The 18620-nt window shown below is 44.1% G+C and overlaps 1 long non-coding RNA gene across 1 annotated transcript in view; it reads right to left on the bottom strand.

Annotated features, from left to right (window-relative positions):
- Positions 1 to 2104: 2104 nt before the first annotated feature.
- Positions 2105 to 18620, bottom strand: part of LOC106993304 (uncharacterized) — a 28948-nt gene continuing 12432 nt past the window's right edge. Inside the window, exons 2-4 of the long non-coding RNA XR_001439509.3 lie at positions 14534 to 15544; positions 8291 to 8448; positions 2105 to 4032 (exon numbers count right to left, since the gene is read on the bottom strand). This is a non-coding gene — a long non-coding RNA (uncharacterized LOC106993304). The remainder of the gene's footprint in view (positions 4033 to 8290; positions 8449 to 14533; positions 15545 to 18620) is intronic.

Genomic DNA, 18620 nt, shown 5'->3' with positions numbered 1-18620 from the left:
AGTTGGAGACCAGCCTGGGCAACATGGCAAAGCCTCGTCTCTATTTTTTAAAATACTTCTAATAAAACAGTTTGTTGGACAAGGGATTGCAACCTGGAATATATGTGCTATGTCGGACCATGGGTGCTGCATTGGGGGAGGTGGGCAAGGAGAAGCTTTTTAGGCAAAAAAGGGAAAGTTCACTGTTAGAGGCAAAATTATGTCATATGTGTTCATTGGTTTCGTTGGCTTTTATTTGTGATTCATGAATTGAGGCAGCCTTCATTCTACAAAATAGAATAAAAGCCCTTGCCTGAATTAGCCAGGCGTGGTGGCGGGCGCCTGTAGTCCCAGCTGCTCAGGAGGCTGAGGCAGGCAAATGGTGTGAACCCGGGAGGTGGAACTTGCAGTGAGCCAAAATGTGCCACTGCGCTCCAGACTGGGCGGCAGAGCAAGACTCCATCTCAAAAAAATAAAAATAAAAACCCCCTGCCTGGGCGATATCAGAACCATGGGTTTTGTAAGGTGAGAGAATAAGGAAACAAGATAGAAAAATAACAGATTGGTAACCTTAGCTTACTTCAGGTTACTCTTTTGTAAGGGTTAGAGAGCAGAAGGGACTTCCTTATTATGCCGACTGAGGAAAAACTAATCTGTTTTGGGATTTATTTTCTTATGTGGTATTTAACATAAGTGATTTAATTTTGGTTTGGTCTGGTCTATTGGAACCTAGCGCAAGAGCTCAGTCCAAAACAATGGCCTCCCATGATCTTTTAAAAACAGTTTTTACCCATTTTGATCCGGCTGTCACCTAGCTTGACCAAAACTTAAAAGTGCCTCTCTCAGTTACTATCAGTTTGGGTTTCTGATCTCAACACGTCATCACGTCATTGATAGGTTACAGTGTCTCCATGATCATGCCTTTTTTTTTTTTTTTTTTTTTTGAGATGGAGTCTTGCCCTGTCACCCAATGCAATAGCACAATCTCGGCTCACTGCAACCTCCGCCTTCTGGGTTCAAACAATTCTCCTGCCTCAGCCTCCCGAGCAGCTGGGATTACAGGTGCCCGCCACCATGCCCAGCTGATTTTTGTATTTTTAGTATAGATGGAGTTTCACCATATTGGCTAGGCTGGTCTCAAACTTCTGACCTCATGATCTGCCCTACTCAGCCACCCAAAGTGATGGGATTACAGGCGTGAGCCATCACGCCTGGCCATAATCACGCATTTCTTTGTGTTTTTGTCATTCCAGCTGAAGAGGGGCCATTTGATGTTCAATGGATGGTCACATGCAAATACTTAAAACATTTGAAAGGATACAGTGCACCAGGGAGACCACTATTGTGACTGTCAGGAGGATAATACCAAGGGTTTGGAGTATGTTCCTTAGCCAGGGTCCCCATGAACCCAACCAACGAAAACTGAATAGATCAAACTATATAAAATGGGTCTACCCATTTTAACCAAGTAGCCTGTTTGTTAATTTTTTGCAACTGAGTCTACAATACCTGATGTATTTATCCTTGTGCAACAAGATGTGCCAGAAACCACACAAGACCCCTTCGTGTTCAGCTAGTAGGTAATCTATGTAAAATTAAGGCAGGGAGTGAGGAAAAAGTGGGTCTGGTTTGCTTTGGTGCCAAACAGTTGCATCAGGGATGTTGCCAAACTTACCCACTAAGTAAACTAAAGAGTCTGTTGGGTCATAAAGATCAGAGTCTGGCCTGACAGACCCAATATTTTTATCAGGTAACCCACAGAAGCTACTGGTGTGAAATTCTAACTACTGAAAGAGGTAGGCATGAGCAAGGAAAAATTGAGAGGGGCAAGGGGCTAGTCCTGTTTGGATATCTGGGGAAAAGCATCACAGTGTAAAATTGTCAACTTCTGGTCCTGATTTGTAATATGACTCTCTGGTTATGACAACAGGTGGTTTGGTGAACTCTGTATGGTCCACACATTGGCATGAGACTTGTCCCTTGATATTTACATCAAGTTGTCCAGCTTAGTAGTTTTGTTCTTAAGGTGGAGAGTTGTCAACATGTATTGGAGGAAACAAGAAGAATTCAGGGTCCAGTCCATTCTGCAGGTAGATAACAAAAACTCTAGAACAACAAACAAGGCTACAATCTAATAACAAGTGTACTATAATGTTCTTTCTTCTGAAACATACATTTTCTCTTTACAGTTGCCCCTCATTTCTACCAGAGATAATCAGAGTAAGACTAATTTGTTTGCAAAATGTTTAGCCTCATCAAATTGCTCCGCTTATTTAGAGAAGTTCAGTGAGAATAGCAATCAACCACATAGGCTCTTTTGAAGTTTGCTTGGCTGGAACTTTAGATCAGGAATCTCAGAATGAACTTTTAAAAATCTTTCAACGCTAGGAAGCCAGTGTAGACAGAATGTGTCTGTAAGTACTGCAGGCAAAGTCTGTATCTACAGTCTCAATTTCGATATCCCAGTCATAATATATCCAATATTTCCAATTGTGTCCTGTTATAAAGAGGGAAGATTCTCCTCCTCCTTCTTCCTCTTCTTTCTTCTTTCTTCCTCTTCTTCTGTCAGGGCCTCACTCTGTTGCCCAGGCTGGAGCACAGTGGTGCAATAATAGCTCCCTAGAGCCTTAACCTTCTAGCCTCAAGTGATCTTCCCTCCCATCTCAGCCTCCCAAAGTGTTGGGATTAATCCCTCACTTTTGGGAGACTGAGATGCCCAGCCAACAGCAGATTCTATTGAACATATGTAAATAATTATTATGTCATAAAAATAAGAATCCTCATGAGTAGTTTCTAAATTCTGGAAGGATCAGGTAGGGAGAAAAAAGCAAATGTCTCCATTTTTGTTCACAAAGGTATAAGTTACCAAATTGCCTTAAGCTATAGATAGCCTAAAAGAAAATGTTTCCTTAAATCTGAAAAACAAAAGAACCAGCAATATTTTTGAATTTTAAAAAGACATAGAAACCCATAATTCGTCAGCCCATTTAGTCTCATGTGATTAATTTTTGTCCTGCTTGATGTTGGGTTAGTAATTTGGTGAGTCTAGTTTTTCCCTTAGAGTTCTAGAAATTCCTACCCAGCCCAATGGTATGATCTTAAAATCATCAGAAACCTGTACTTGTCACAGTCTTTTCCATCTGTGGTGTCCTGATATAGAGATGTTGTCCACAGTTCCTAGGTCCTTTGTCCACAGTTCCTAGGTCATAGTTCTAAGAACCATTGTTACAGTCTTTTGTTATAATGTTGGGTGTTTTGGGTCTCAGGAGACAGAATATCTCTGCCCTTCTCTTTCATTTGCCCAAGGCAGGACTTTAATCTGATTGTGGATCAAAAGACCCTCATTCCAGAAAGGGCCCTTCCCCATACTCTGGAGGAAGGACGTGGAGATGTCTTGCTAGGTTTAGATCAGACTTTTTTTTTTTAATTCAATCATGTTTTGACACAGTTGTCCATGCTTCTATCATGGACAACCAATAAAGTATAGAAGGCCCACAGGGCAGGGTTTGGGGGGCATCCAGAGAGCTGAACATGTGAAGGCTGAGAGAAAGGTGAAGAAGAACTCATCCACAGGCTGGGAGGATGTTGCACCCTAACTCCATGAGGACAGAAGCTCCTGTGCTTAGGACCCTTCCAGACCTCACCTTATGCGTCTCTTCATCTCGCTGTTGATTTGTATCCTTAAAAATACCCTTTTTAATAAACCAGCAAACGTAAGTGTTATCTTAACCCAACTGCCACCGCACTGCCATCATGGACACCAGCCACGTGCAGCCTATCAAGCTGGCCAGGGTCACCAAGGTTCTGGGCAGAGCTGGCTCTAAGGGACAGTGCACGCAGATGCGCATGGAATTTATGGAGGATACGAGCTGCTCCATCATCCACAACGTAAAAGGCTCCATGTGCGAGGGCTCTGTGCTCACCCTGTTGGAGTCAGAGCCAGAGGTCGGGAGGTTGCACTGATCTTGGCTGCTCGCTGGGTCTTGGATGTTGGGTTCGACCACTTGACCGGTGAGAATGGTGTGCTGCGTTCTCCTTTATTTTATTCTTGGCCTGCCACACAGGAATTCAGATGAGTCTTTAAATAAAGCGTTTGTGTTTCAAGTTAAAACAAAAATTGGCTGGGCATGGTGGCTCACGCCTATAATCCCAGCACTTTGGGAGGCCAAGGCAGGCAGATCACCTGAGGTCAGGCGTTTAAGACCAGCCTGGCCTACATGGCAAAACCTCGTCTCTACTAAAAATATAGAAGTTAGTTGGGCATGGTGGTGGGCGCCTGTGATCCCAGCTACTCAGGAGGCTGAAGCAGGAGAATCGCTTGAACCCGGGAGGCGGAGGTTGCAGTGAGTCGAGATCATGCCACTGTACTCCAGCCTGGGCAATGGAGCAAGACTCTGTCTCAAAACAGAAACAAAAACAAAAAACAAAACGAAACAAAAAATATGTTTCCCTGAGTTCCGTGAGCCACTCTAGCAAATTAATAAAACCCAAAGAGAGGGTTGTGGCACCGCCAACTTGAAGCCAATTGGTCAGACATTCCTGAGACCTGGACTTGCAACTGGTGTCTGAGAGTGTCGGGGGCAGTCTTGAGGACTGAGCCCCAAGCCTGTGAAATCTGACACTATCTCCAGGTAGATAGTGTTAGAATTGAATTGGAGGACACTTCGCTGGTGTCTGCTGCCTGGTGTGTGGTGAAAAACCCTACACCTTTCATCACAGAAGTCTTCTGTGTTCTTCTGTGAGAACAAAGGAAAAACCCGATTTGAGAGAGTTTTTCCCAAAGCACCAAGGTTTCCATGCATCTCCTTGAAGACACAACCACTTTAGGATTATAGTTGCTTGCAAAACACTTTTAGAAAAGCATGATTGTAAACCAATTAACTGTGAACAACCAGACTTTAAATGGCCATGGGTAAAGATCTGATGAGAGTGCCTAATAATAATGTTTCAGTTGACAAGAAAATTTAATTATTTCTGTGGCATACAACAATTTAACGAAATAACCAAAATCATGGCTAACATACCGGGGTCTTAGAAATTTTATACAATTTATGAAACACATATTAATAACATGTTCATACAAAAATAATTCAAAGATGGCTTAGCATCAGTTATTTGACAATACTTCCCACATAGTTTTGTTTTGAGACAGAGTCTGGCTCTGACACCCAGTGTCACCCACTCTGTACTCTGGGTGACAGTACAGTGCTGCAATCTTGGCTCACTGCAACCTCCACCTACTGGGCTCAAGCAATCCTCCCACCTCAGCCTTTCGAGTAGCTGGGACCACAGTTGTGTGCCACCATGCCTGGCTAATCTTTTGTTTTTTGGTAGAGATGGGGTTTCACCATGTTGCCCAGGCTGGTCTTGAACTCCTGAGCTCAAGAGATCCATCCACCATAGCCCCTCAAAGTGCTGGAATTATAGGTGTGAGCCACCATGCCTGGCCCCCATATAATTTAATATGCCAAATGAAAATAATTGGTTTGATATATCTCTTTTGGATGTTCCAGAGGCCTTCTGGAATATCCCAAAATTAGCTTGACTCAAAAAGACTTAATTTAGAATTGGATTTTGGGAAATTTGTCAAAATGTAAAAAAGTTTAAAACACTTGATTAAAATAGGATCACAGGTCACTGTGGAATAACAGTCATTGATTTAACCAGAGTAATAAAATACTTCAAAAGGCAAATATAGGTTATAGCGTTGTCAACAAAAACTTAGGTATTTAATGTTGTGAAGACTCACTTAAATAATCAAAGACCCAGGTTGGGCATGGTGGCTCACACCTGTAATCTCAGCATTTTGGGAGGCTGAGGTGGGTGGATTTCTTGAGTTCACGAGTTTGAGACCAGCCTGGGCAACATAGTGAAACCTTATCTTGACAAAAAATACAAAAATTAGCCGGGCCTGGTGGTGTGCACCTGTAGTCCCAGCTACTTGAGAGGCTGAGGTGGGAGGATGCATGAGCCTAGGTGACGGAGCTTGCAGTGAGCCAGGATGGTGCCACTGCCCTCCAGCCTGGGCAATAGAGCCAGACATCGTCTCAAAAATAAATAACTAAATAAAAATAAAAAATAAAGACCTAATAAAAGCCAAAGCACAAAAAATTATCTTGATAAAACACAAAATCGGCCGGGCGCGGTGGCTCAAGCCTGTAATCCCAGCACTTTGAGAGGCCGAGACGGGCAGATCACGAGGTCAGGAGATAGAGGCATCCTGGCTAACACGGTGAAACCCCATCTCTACTAAAAAATACAAAAAACGGCCGGGCGCGGTGGCTCAAGCCTGTAATCCCAGCACTTTGGGAGGCCAAGACGGGCGGATCACGAGGTCAGGAGATCGAGACCATCCTGGCTAACACAGTGAAACCCCGTCTCTACTAAAAAATACAAAAAACTAGCCGGGCGAGGTGGCGGGCGCCTGTAGTCCCAGCTACTTGGGCGGCTGAGGCAGGAGAATGGCGTGAACCTGGGAGGCGGAGCTTGCAATGAGCTGAGATCCGGCCACTGCACTCCAGCCTGGGCGGCAGAGCAAGACTCCGTCTCAAAAAAAAAAAAAAAAAAAAAATACAAAAAACTAGCCGGGCGAGGTGGCGGGCACCTGTAGTTCCAGCTACTTGGGAGGCTGAGGCAGGAGAATGGCATGAACCCGGGAGGCAGAGGTCACAGTGAGCTGAGATCCGGCCACTGCACTCCAGCCTGCGCGACAGCGCGAGACTCCTTGTCAAAAAAACAAACAAACAAACAAAACCACAAAATCTTCTTTTCCCACACCAATTGAAAGGAAAAAGAATCCTTCACATTCTCAGACCAATACTCCGAGAAAACTTTGTCATCTTAACAAAGAGCAAATACTACTTTTGCACCAGTGTACTATTAATGCTAAAGCTAATTTTAATAAAACCATTCAAATAAATCCATTCAATTTCAGTCAGGTTTGATAACACAAAATTTCCACAAACCATTTATAACCCCTTTGTTAAACAAAAATGTGTTCTTCATATCTTTTCCTATCAAACACATATTTTTTCCCTTGCAGACAAAGTTGTTTTCTTTCTAGTAGTTTAATCCCATATGTTATTATAACTTTTAACTGTTAGAATCTTAATTTCTAGAATACTAGCAAGCATTGTGGTGAACTTATATCAGCATTCTCCATTTCATAATTTCCGGAAACAATATTTCATATTACTAGACCTAAATACACTTAGCTTCTCTATACCATATAAAAACACGATGCCAAAGTGTTTAAACTTATGCTTAGTAATTAATGTTTCAGTATGCTAACTTACTTAAGACATATGGATACCCGTGTGAAGGAAGCATCTGGATGAAGTCCATCTGCCAAACCCTGTGTGGCCCATTAGGCAGGTCAGAATGGCCAAGGGCTGTTCACACTGGTTTTCCAGGTTTGATTTCAAAGCAGGTCTGGCAGGCGAGGTAAGCCCTTTTAGCAAGTCCATTGACATGGCCCTACCAGTACTGTTTCATAAAAATGATCCTCTTTTCCACAGCCCCATGGCTCAATTCATGCACAATACTTTACAGAAATTTCATGGAGAAAAGTAAAAGTACAGGCCTTTTACTTGGTCCACACCAGAGTTCCTCTCTATCACTGAACCATCAGCCTGTATTTTTCCCATTGTGGTTTTTTTTTTTTTTTTTTGGCCTCTGGTGCTCAGTAATGTTCATCTTTAGTCATTGTTCTAAGATCATATCCTTTGGAAATCTTTCCAACTGGGTAACTCCATGACAGAGAATTGATCAGTAGGACTTTTTTATTTTTTATTTATTTTTTTTTTTTTGAGACGGAGTCTGGCTCTGCCGCCTGGGCTGGAGTGCAATGGCCGAATCTCAGCTCACTGCAAGCTCCGCCTCCCAGGTTTACACCATTCTCCTGCCTCAGCCTCCCGAGTACCTGGGACTACAGGCGTCCGCCACCTCGCCCGGCTAGTTTTTTTGTATTCTTTAGTAGAGACGGGGTTGCACCGTGTTAGCCAGGATGGTCTCGATCTCCTGACCTCGTGATCCACCCGTCTTGGCCTCCCAAAGTGCTGGGATTACAGGCTTGAGCCACCACGCCTGGCCAGATCAGTAGGCTCTTAAGGGCAGCATTCTTAGCAACATTCTCAGCAAGGTGGTGTCCTCTAGCCTCCATGGAATCTAGTTTCAAATGGCCTGGAACCTTTATCATGGCCACAGCAGCAGGTATTTGTATTGCATATAATAAATCATAAGGTTCATTACTGAAAGTGAGGAAACCTGTTTCCACAACATTCCAAAATCATAAGCAACTCCAAATGCTTACCTGCTATCTGTACAAAGATTAGCAGATTTTCCCTTAGTGAGAAGGCAGGCTCCAGTGAGGGCAAATAGCTCCACCTGCTGGGCTCGAGTGGCTGAAGGCCAAGCAACTGCTTTCCCAACCTCAAAGCAAGTGGGCGTAGGATATTCACCGTGATCATCCTGGAAGTATGAACCATCTGTGAACCAGGATAACTTCACATTGTCCAGGGGAGTTTTCTGTAAATCCTTTCAGGGAATCATAAGATGATCCACTGGCCGGGCGTGGTGGCTCAAGCCTATAATCCCAGGAATTTGGGAGGCCGAGGCGGGCGGATCACAAGGTCAGGAGATCGAGACTATCCTGGCTAACACGGTGAAACCCCGTCTCTACTAAAAATACAAAAAAAATTAGCCGGATGTGGTGGCAGGTGCCTGTGGTCCCAGCTACTCAGGAGGCTGAGGCAGGAGAATGACGTGAACCTGGGAGGAAGAGCTTGCAGTGAGCTGAGATCGGGCCACTGCACTCCAGCCTGGGTGACAGAGTGAGACTCTGTCTCAAAATAAATAAATAAATAAATAAATAAATAAATAAATAAATAAATATCCACTAAAATTAGACAGTCATGTGGCATCTCATCCCAGAGTACAGAGGAAGGAGAGTGGCAGGATTAGGTTTATTACAGCAAGAGAAAGTAATATGGGGAGTGGTTAACAGAAGGATCTCATAAAAGGTGAGGTGGATAGAAGAAAATGTGGCACAAAAATGGTCCAAGGAGATCCCCTGATGACTTCTTTGGTGGATTTGACCCACAGGGTGGTGGTACGGATAGCCCTCAGACAAGGAGGAGATCTGCAAGCTCCCAGGTCCCACTGTTCACTGTAGTATCATACAGGAATATGCTGATTTCCATGCTTTTAAAACTTTTTCAATTTAAATTTTCTTCAGAGACAGAGTCTCACTCTGTCACTCAGGCTGGAGTGCAGTAGCATGATCACAGCTCACTGCAGCCTTCAACTCCTAGGTTTAAGTGCTCCTTCCACCTCAGCCTCCCAAGTAGGTGGGACTACAGGTGTGCTACTATGCCAGGCTAATATTTAATTTTTGTGTGTGTGGTGGGGGGGTCTCGTTATGTTGCTAAGGCTAGTCTCAAACTCCTGTCTTAAGTGATCCTTCTACCTCAGCCCCCCAACCATGGCCAGCTGCGTGCTTTTCAGTTAAAACTGTCAGGGTGCTTCCTTCTTTTTATATACAGAAAGGAAGAATTGGGGGTTGCATCACTTCTCGGCCTTTTGGCTAAGATCAAGTGAAGAAGGGGAGTTGCCTTAGTCTCCTGTTGATGTGACTGAATACCCGAGACTGGGTAATTTATAAAGAAAAAGAATTTATTTATCACAGTTCTGGAAGCTGGGAAGTCCAAAGTCAAGGGGGCATATCTGGTGAGGGCCTTCTTGCTGGTGGGGACTCCCTGCAGAGTGCTAGGGGACGTGGCTCAGTGCATCACATGGTGAGGTGGGTGGTCTCTCTTCCTCTTATGAAGACAGCAGTCTCACTCCCAGGATAGCTCAGTAATCCATTAACCCATCAAGCCCCAAATCCATGAATAGATTAACTCATTCACGAGAGCAGAACCCTCATGATCTAATCACCTCCTAAAGGCGATACTTCTCAATACTGCTGTATTGAGGATTAAGTTTCATCATGAGTTTTGGAGAAGACAAACATTCAAACCATAGCAGTTGATAATTAGGGTGTCCCAAGGCTGGGGGATTTAATAAAATTCCCTGTTTGCTTGTCAAAAGCCATATCTTCTGGGTCTTCCCAAACAATGGGGTCAGGTTTGGTGGTTTTAGCAGAGGCGTTGGGCCAGAAGAGAAGACCTGGGGATACAGCAAACCTGAGAAATCCACAGAGCTGGTGCTCAGTTCTGGATTTATAGAGAATTATAGGGATTGTATGGGATTATAAAATGTCTTGTATGCAGTCTAGGTCTGAGTGTGGTCCACTTTCTGAAATTAGGTGGCCTAAATATTTTTCCTGGGTTTTTACCCGTTGTAATTTTTACTTAGAAACTTAATGGCCTTTACCAGCTAAGAGTTTTAACAAGTGTACACTGTCTTCCTCACATGCTGCCTATAAGGGAGAACAGTGGAGGTCATCCACATATTGCAATAAAGTGGACCCATGAGGAAAGTGACATCCTTCAGGTTGGCCTTCAGAATTTGGAAGTAAGAAGGGCTCTCAGTGAAGCGCTGGACATGACCGTCCAGGTACACTGTTGGCCTTCCCAAGTGAAAGCAAAAGGCCTTGACTGGCCTGGCTGACCTGATGTTAAAGAAGGCACTGCACAGATAAATTGCAGTGAAGAACTTACCATCAGTTGGGATTGAGGTCAGCAAAGTATGGGGGTTTGGGACACCTGAGTGGTGAGGTGCAACCATATTGTTTATTGCACAAAGGTCTTGAACAAATCTCTACTCACAGCCATTAAGTTTCTTTTTTTTTTTTTTTTTGAGACGGAGTCTCACTCTGTCGCCCAGGCTGGAGTGCAGTGGCCAGATCTCAGCTCACTGCAAGCTCCGCCTCCCGGGTTCCCACCATTCTCCTGCCTCAGCCTCCCGAGCAGCTGGGACCACAGGCGCCGCCACCTCGCCCGGCTAATTTTTTGTGTTTTTAGTAGAGACGGGGTTTCGCCGTGTTAGCCAGGATGGTCTCGATCTCCTGACCTTGTGATCCGCCCGTCTCGGCCTCCCAAAGTGCTGGGATTACAGGCTTGAGCCACCGCGCCTGGCCCCATTAAGTTTCTTTACTGGCATAGTTGAAGTGTTAAAGAACTGTGGTACACGACATCACAAGATTTTGTGCCTTATAAGCTGCAGTGATGGATTTTATGACCAATAGATCTTCCTTGTTTGAGGTAATTTAAAGAGTCAGGAAGTTCCAGGATTGAGTCAGTTTGACCTGGTTTGTCAAATCCAAAAATTATTTTCCCCATTTCCTGCATGATGTTTGTTTGTAGGCCAGGCACTCTGGTTCCTGCCTGTAATCCCGGTACTTTGGGAGACCAAGACAGGCAGATCATTTGAGGCTAGGAGTTCGAGACCAGCCTGGCCAACATGGCAAAAACCCATCTCCATTAATATAAAAAATATTTTTTAAAAAAAGTATTGACCAAGAAGGTGGACAGGAGCTGAATTACTAAGAACAAAGGAGATCCTGTAAGAGACTGAGGCAGAAAAGGATAGACAGGACTACAAAGACATCCTGAGGTTTGTTGTAGACTGAACACTATTTGTATTTATGCTTCAAGGAAGAGGCTGGTTGAGGTTAGTGGAGCTGAACCCTGGAAGTGTGGCTCCAGTAACTATAAGGACAGTTAGGACCTCATTCTTGATATTAAGAGTTATTTCCCTAACATGGTTGTGGGGAGGGATGAGAAGAATCCCTATAATTCTTTGGACTCCATTATTGAGAGTTGATATGGTTTTAATGTCCTGCCCCAATTTCATGTTGAATTGTAATCCCCAGGCTGGGCACAGTGGCTCATACCTGTAATCCCAAGACTCTGGGAGGCTGAGGCAGGTTGATTGTCTGGGCTCAGGAGTTTGAGACCAGTGTGGGCAACATGGCAAAACCCTGTCTCTACCAAAAATACAAAAAAACTAGCCAGGCATGGTAATGTGCGCCTGTAGTCCCAGCTACTCAGGAGACTGAGGTGGAAAGATTGCTTGAGCCTGGGAGGCAGAGGTTGCAGTGAGCTGAGATTTTGCTACCGCATTCCAACCTGAGGAACAGGCATCGAGAGAGAGAGAGAGAGAGAGAGAGAGAGAGAGAGAGAAAAGGAAGGAAGGAAGGAAGGAAGGAAGGAAGGAAGGAAGGAAGGAAGGAAGGAAGGAAGGAAGGAAGGAAGGAAAGAAAGAGAAAGAAAGAAAGAAAGAAAGAGAGAAAGAAAATTGCAATCTCTATCTAGTATTGGAGGTGGGGCCTGGTGGGAGGTAATTGGATCACAGGGGTGGATGTCTCATTAATGGTTTAGCACCATCCTCTTGGTGCAGTCCTCATGATAGCAAGTGAGTTCTCGAGAGATCTGGTTGTTTAAAAGTGTGTGGCACCTCCCCCATGCTCTCTTGCTGCTATTTCACCTTCCGCCATGAATGGGAGCTTCCTGAGTCCTCTCCAGAAGCAGATGCTGCATGTTTCTTGCACATCCTGCAGAACTGTGAGCCAATTAATCCTTTTTTTTTTTTTCTTTTTTTTTTTTTTGAGACGGAGTCTCGCTCTGTCGCCCAGACTGGAGTGCAGTGGCGCGATCTCGGCTCACTGCAAGCTCCGCCTCCCGGGTTCACGCCATTCTCCTGCCTCAGCCTCCGGAGTAGCTGGGACTACAGGCGCCCGCCACCACGCCCGGCTAATTTCTTTTTGTATTTTTAGTAGAGACGGGGTTTCACCGTGTTAGCCAGGATGGTCTCGATCTCCTGACCTCGTGATCCGCCCGCCTCGGCCTCCCAAAGTGCTGGGATTACAGGCTTGAGCCACCGCGCCCGGCCCCTTTTTTCTTAAAAATTACACAGTCTTGGGTATTTATAGCAATTCAAGAACAGCCTAATAAAGGAATATATACCTTGAGGGTTTTGAGGGAGGGGTCTTTAACTCTCTTTAACTTACAGCAACCTCTCTTCCAGTGTCCAGTTTTTTACAATACTGGTAGGGGCCAGGAGGATTTTGTTTGGGGGCTTCCGTTTGTTGCAGCTGGTGGTTGAAGATTTTGATAATTTTCTTTTTATTGGTATCCTCACGGAGCTGATTGGCCAACCTTACTAAATGTGGAGTGGACATGGCTCCCCATTCCATGTGGGTTATTTTAACAGGTTGGGAAAATTCTCAAGTTAGGCTATTCACAAACATAGAATTAAAGGCTACTCGGGTAGAATAAACATTTACAGAAGTCCAGAATTGTCCTTAAAGACAATGCGGAGTCAATTGTAATAATTCTGAACTGGTTCATTTGGTTTTGGGTACAAGTTGAATCTTGTTCCAATCTATGGCTTTAAGGAAAACTTAAAGATAGCTCTGGGGTTCTTTAGATTGGGAGCTTGTTCCCAGTATTGGGGCATTTGTCTAGTTCAGATGGGATCCAGTTAGCTTTAGCCATCCAATGTTGGGCTTGGCCTTCATCAACAAGTGTATGAAGCAGCTGGTATAGATTGGGGAAGCCGAACTGATAGGCCTGGATTACCATGTTGAATTCATCAGCAAATCAGTTATGGTCTTCCACTGAAGACCAAGGAATTTTGGGAATTCCTTGGCAATGGCTCTGAATTCAACCTTCGTCCAAGCCTTGGTCAAAGGAACATAGGAGACTTGGGATTTAGCTGGGTCATCAGTGCTCATAGGAAGGGCTGTAGGAAGGGGAGGAGGAGGTTCCAGGGAGGAGAGAGTCTGGGCCTCTAAGGCTTTTCTTTCTTTTTTTTTTTTTTTTTTGGCCTCTTTTAATTGTTTACTTGTCTCAACTGGCTTTGAGACAGCGTTTTGTATAGAGGTAATTTCTGAGTCCTAAATGTGCTTTGAAGCCTCAAGATGCCAATTGTAATATGTCTCCCATTCAGACTGACGCTATAGCCACGGTCTCCTAATTTAGTTCTCAGAAAAGTAAACTTCGAAAGTTTGATCTGCAAATGGCCATTGGAGCTCCAAATTATCCTTGGTGTAATTTGTCCGTTGGTTTAAAAGGGTGCACAAGGGTGAGCCTGAATGTCTGCACATGGAACTGACTGGGGTCCTGAAGGAGGGTTGCCCTGCATGCTTTAGAATTTGGGAATCCCACTCCCTTTCTTAATCTCTCAAAAGCAAAAAGAAAATCCTATTGGTCCTTTGAGGAAACTAAAACTCAGGAACGAAGTGTTCTGCTTTCATAAGTATGCCTTTCACAGGATGCTTGTTTTGCTTGGTGGATGGCCTTTGCTCTAAGTTGTCTGACCTGTGACCACGAAGCCCTTGTTATACATAAATTCTCTTGAAACTGGTAGGCCCCCAGTGGTAATATTGCCTATCTGTGACCAGTTTGTCCTTTCAAAGGAGTCTTTGACTTTGGAGACTCTAATCTGTTATAAAATGGTGGTGAGCACCCCAGTGACTCTTAAGTGTTCAACTGTGTCTAACAATGTTGTGTTATTTTGCTCTCAAATGATGTTTAGAAACAATGAAAACAAGGGGAAAAGGTCTAATTTGCATGCAAGCAGCCAAAAATGAAACCAAAAGAATACTCACCATGTGGAGGCTAAAGCAACTCCATCTTGGATGCCAGTCTTCCATGCTCACTTCTGATTAACCCCAGTTCTGGGACTTGTAGGAGTGTGGACTCACCGCATATCCTGCTATAGGTCAAAACAGTCTCTTCACATTATCATAAATGTGACCATAAATCCTGCCTTTTGGAAAATTCTTATCTTTCCCTGCAGGGTTGACTTCAACTGCTCTACATATTCCTTCCTTATAAAGGCCTGAGTCTGGGGGGTAACAGTGCAGGGATCCACCATCTGCAGGCTGCCTGAGTCATGGCTTTTGTCCATAAGTCTCTATCAAATTTTTTTCCTGAGATTTCAGATTTGTCAGCCTCTTTCTTCAGCCTCTCAGCTCCCCCGGCCTTTTGCAGGTAGGTTTGCATAGGCTGTTCCAGTGCAGAACACACAAGAAAGGACGTGGTGTCAACAGAAACAAATCCCGAATAAAGTCAGAGAGTTCAACCAAAAGGAGGGAGTTTGAATCCAAGACAGAAGTAAACCACACAGAAGAAAGATTACTCATGGAAGCTGAGAGCGCAATGGACTCAGGTGGGTACCGCATACAGTTCCAGAGGTTGCCGATCTGGGAAAAGCTCCTCCTTTCTGTGTCAGCCTGAAGTTGTTAGCAGTGGTGAATCTGTATGGGTCTGCACCGACCTGAATTCTTGACACACCAAGGCAAGTTTTAGAGCAGGAATGAAAGTTTATTGTTAAAAAGTTCTAGAGCAGGAATGAAAGGAAGTAAAGTATACTTGGAAGAGGACCATGAGGGCAACTTGAGAGATTCAAGTGCGCGATCTGACCTTCAACTTGGGGTCTTATACATTGGCATGTTTCTGAGATCTTGAATCTCTTCTCCCCTGATTCTTCCCTTGGGGTGGGCGGTCCACATGCTCAGTAGCCTGCAAGCACTTGGGAGGGGCCACATGCACAGTGTGTTTACTGAAATTTTATGCATGCTCATCTGAGGCATTCTTCCCTTACCAGTTGAGTGTTCCTAGAGGAAGGTCATACACCAATTAAACTCTGCCATTTTGCCTCTTAGGGCTCCTGCTTGACCCTACTCACCCAACTCCTGAGATCTTATTTGGAAGCTGCTGTTTAACAGCTTCAGGTGTTATCTGTCTATTAGGAGACGGCGTTCCCTGGCACCAGCTGCAATCAATTATTTTAAAGCAACAGTTTAGCAACCGCCTGATCATCACCTGGTGATCATCTGACATTCCTGGTTTGGGAGAGGGCCTCTCCTGCCCTGCTCATGTCTGCCTAACTACCTACTGTAACAAAATGAGCAAGAGAGACCAACTCTCAAAACAAAGAGTTTATTTGTGAATAGCCAAGGAATTGTAATCTAGGATGCATGTCCTTTGGTGGACCATAAGCATATTTGAGGGGTTGGGACAAGAGGAAGCTTTTGAAAGCAAAAAAGGGTAAGCGCATGTAAGATATTTTGAAACAGAAACTCTTGTTCACAGGGGCTTATTGCAGATGGTGTTTGTTCATTGGTGGTGCTGGCTGTTGCTAGCAGAGGTGTAACTGAACTCAGGTCTAGGCCACTTGAATCTTGAAAGGCAAAAACTCAAGAGACAAGCTTTGGTAAAAGGAAAGTTAGCTTTATTCAAGATGCCAGCAAACCAGGGAAGGCAGTGAACTAGGGTTCAAAGACCACCATTCTGAGTCGTGCCTCTAAATCAGAGGTTGTTAAGGGAAATTAGGGAAAATAATGAAAACATTCTTGCGAAATGTGGGCATTCTCAGGTGGGCGGTTAATCCTTGCTTTCTTGGTCAATGCTTTGTGGCCTTCTGTGGGTATGGTCAGGCTGGCCAATTCATTCCCAGAGTTGTTGGTTGGCATGTTTTTAAAAATCTCTGTTGAAGGTCCTCTTTTTCTGAGGCCATTTTTAGTGAATAATCTAAAGACTCAAGCAAAGTAATAATTGTATTCAAGCAAGCAAGTTTTCTTCTAACATGGAGTCAGTACTGTTATAGAGGCTCTTCTATGAAGAGCCTCTTCTTCCATGGAAGTGACTTAACTGAAAGTTCTGATAGAGAAAGTCACCTGCTTATGTCACAGCTCTGCACTGGCCCACCCCACTTGCCCCTGCAGTGACATAGGTCACCACTGTGCAGGCCTGGCTTTAGTCAACCCATGCCACCCCCTTGGGTTTTCAGCTTTATTGAGACTGGCTTTCTAGAAGAAAACATTTTATTTGGGAATAGCAGAAGATTGCAACCAAAGGTATGGATGTGTGATATTGTGAAATATACATATTCAGGTTTTGTCTCCATTTTGGGGCCTCAGAAACAGATATCCCCAAAATATGGTGTCAAAACATGTGGAAATGAAGAAGCTGCAAGGTCTCTCTGACCTTCCCCACCTCATGTCTCCCAATTCTCTGTCTCTCCCAAAGCACAGGATAAAGTTGTTCTCTGAAGCTCCCTTTTCCGCCTAAAGAAGAAAACAATTACCTCTGGTCCCTTCCCTGAGTTTTTATTAACTGAATTCATATTGCAGGGAGAAAGTCTGAAGTCAATCCACCTGGACAGATGTCACAAACCACCGCCTACCCTGTGAGCCCAGCAGACTTCATGGAGGCTACTGTATGCTCTTCAAGCCCTTTGAACTCCCCTAAAAATCATTTACTGAGCTCCTAAAATCATTTATGCTTCCCCATCTCCCTTGCCCCTAAGGGCATATATCCATCTGTACACCACTCAGTGGTGGGGTAGTCACTCTGAGATTTTTCTCCCATCATATTAATAAATTTGTGTGTCATATATATTCCTCTGTTTTGTCAGATGATTTTCAGCAAATCTTGAGGGTGAAAGCCCTTTTCTGGCATACAACACCTAAAGTCCTTGAAATCTCTATAAGTAAGGGATTTTTTGTATGCTAATGAGTTGACTGGTGGCTGGCAGCCCCTAGGTAGCTTCAGAATGGGGCTAGTCACTGAAAAGATCAAGGCAGGATTGGAATTTTCATCCTCATCCCCATCTCCCCATGTCTGGGGCGGGGAAAGGGACTGAAGGTTAAACTGAGTACCTGTGGCCAGTGATTTAGTCAATCATGCCTAAGTAATGAAGCCTCCATAAACACCACAAAAGGACTAGGTTTGGAGAGCTTGGGTAGCTGAACACGTGGAGGTTCATGGAGGGTGGCTGACCCACAGAAAGCGTGGAGCTTTCAGCCCTATAACTCGCCCTGCGTATCCCTTCATCTCTATGCTTTATAATAAACCAGGAAACTTAAGTGTTTGAGTTCTGTGAGCCGCTCTAGCAAATTAATTGAATCCAAAGGGGGTCCTAGGATCCATACTTTATTGCTGGTAGGCCAGAATACAGGTAAAGCAACCTGGGCTCGAGATTGGCATTCAAATAGAGTCGAGCTGAACAAAGGAAACCCAGCTGCTATCCGCTGAAGAACTGATTGCTTGCTTAGTGTGTGGGGAGAAATACCCATCTGGTGTCAGAAGCACGTTGTGATAGCCAATGATTAAAGAATTTTTTTAAAAGTGTGTTCTGAGAGTATAATGTGAAAAACTGTGTTTGTTTTAATCCACTCAGCATGCTATGAAAGTCATAGGCCCACCTGAGGAAAATCGGGAAAAAAGGGAGTTTTACAGACAAACAGAAATCCCTGTAAACTGCTTTGAAACTATCAACCTAAGAAAAAAAGTAGAGAAAATTATCTCTAAACATGTTGAGTTTACTCAGGAATGAGAAATGAGGATTATAATTCAGAATGCACAGAAGAGTGTGTTAAAGTGAACTATATATGGCCTGAGGGCTCCATACTTCTATATTTGAGTTTTTGTGGATGAACTGCAACCTAGTTTAATAGGTAGACAGGACTGAAAACTTAGGAGTATGCACCTGTAACAATAACAAAGTCTGGGCCAATCCCAGTTGCCCTACTTCAACCATTCAATACCCTGCTGTGTGTTCAAACTGTGTTCAAATAAGGCAAATACTAACCTGTAACCAATCCAACTGTTCTGTACCTCACTTTTGATTTCTGTACATCATTTCCCTTTTTCTGTCTATAAATCTTCTTCCACCACGTGGCTGCACCG

The sequence above is a fragment of the Macaca mulatta genome, chromosome 1 (genome assembly GCF_049350105.2).
Source record: "Macaca mulatta isolate MMU2019108-1 chromosome 1, T2T-MMU8v2.0, whole genome shotgun sequence".
NCBI classification, from domain to species: Eukaryota; Metazoa; Chordata; class Mammalia; order Primates; family Cercopithecidae; genus Macaca; species Macaca mulatta.
Note: the sequence above shows the minus strand (reverse complement) of the source record. Positions and strands in the feature narration are given on the sequence as shown.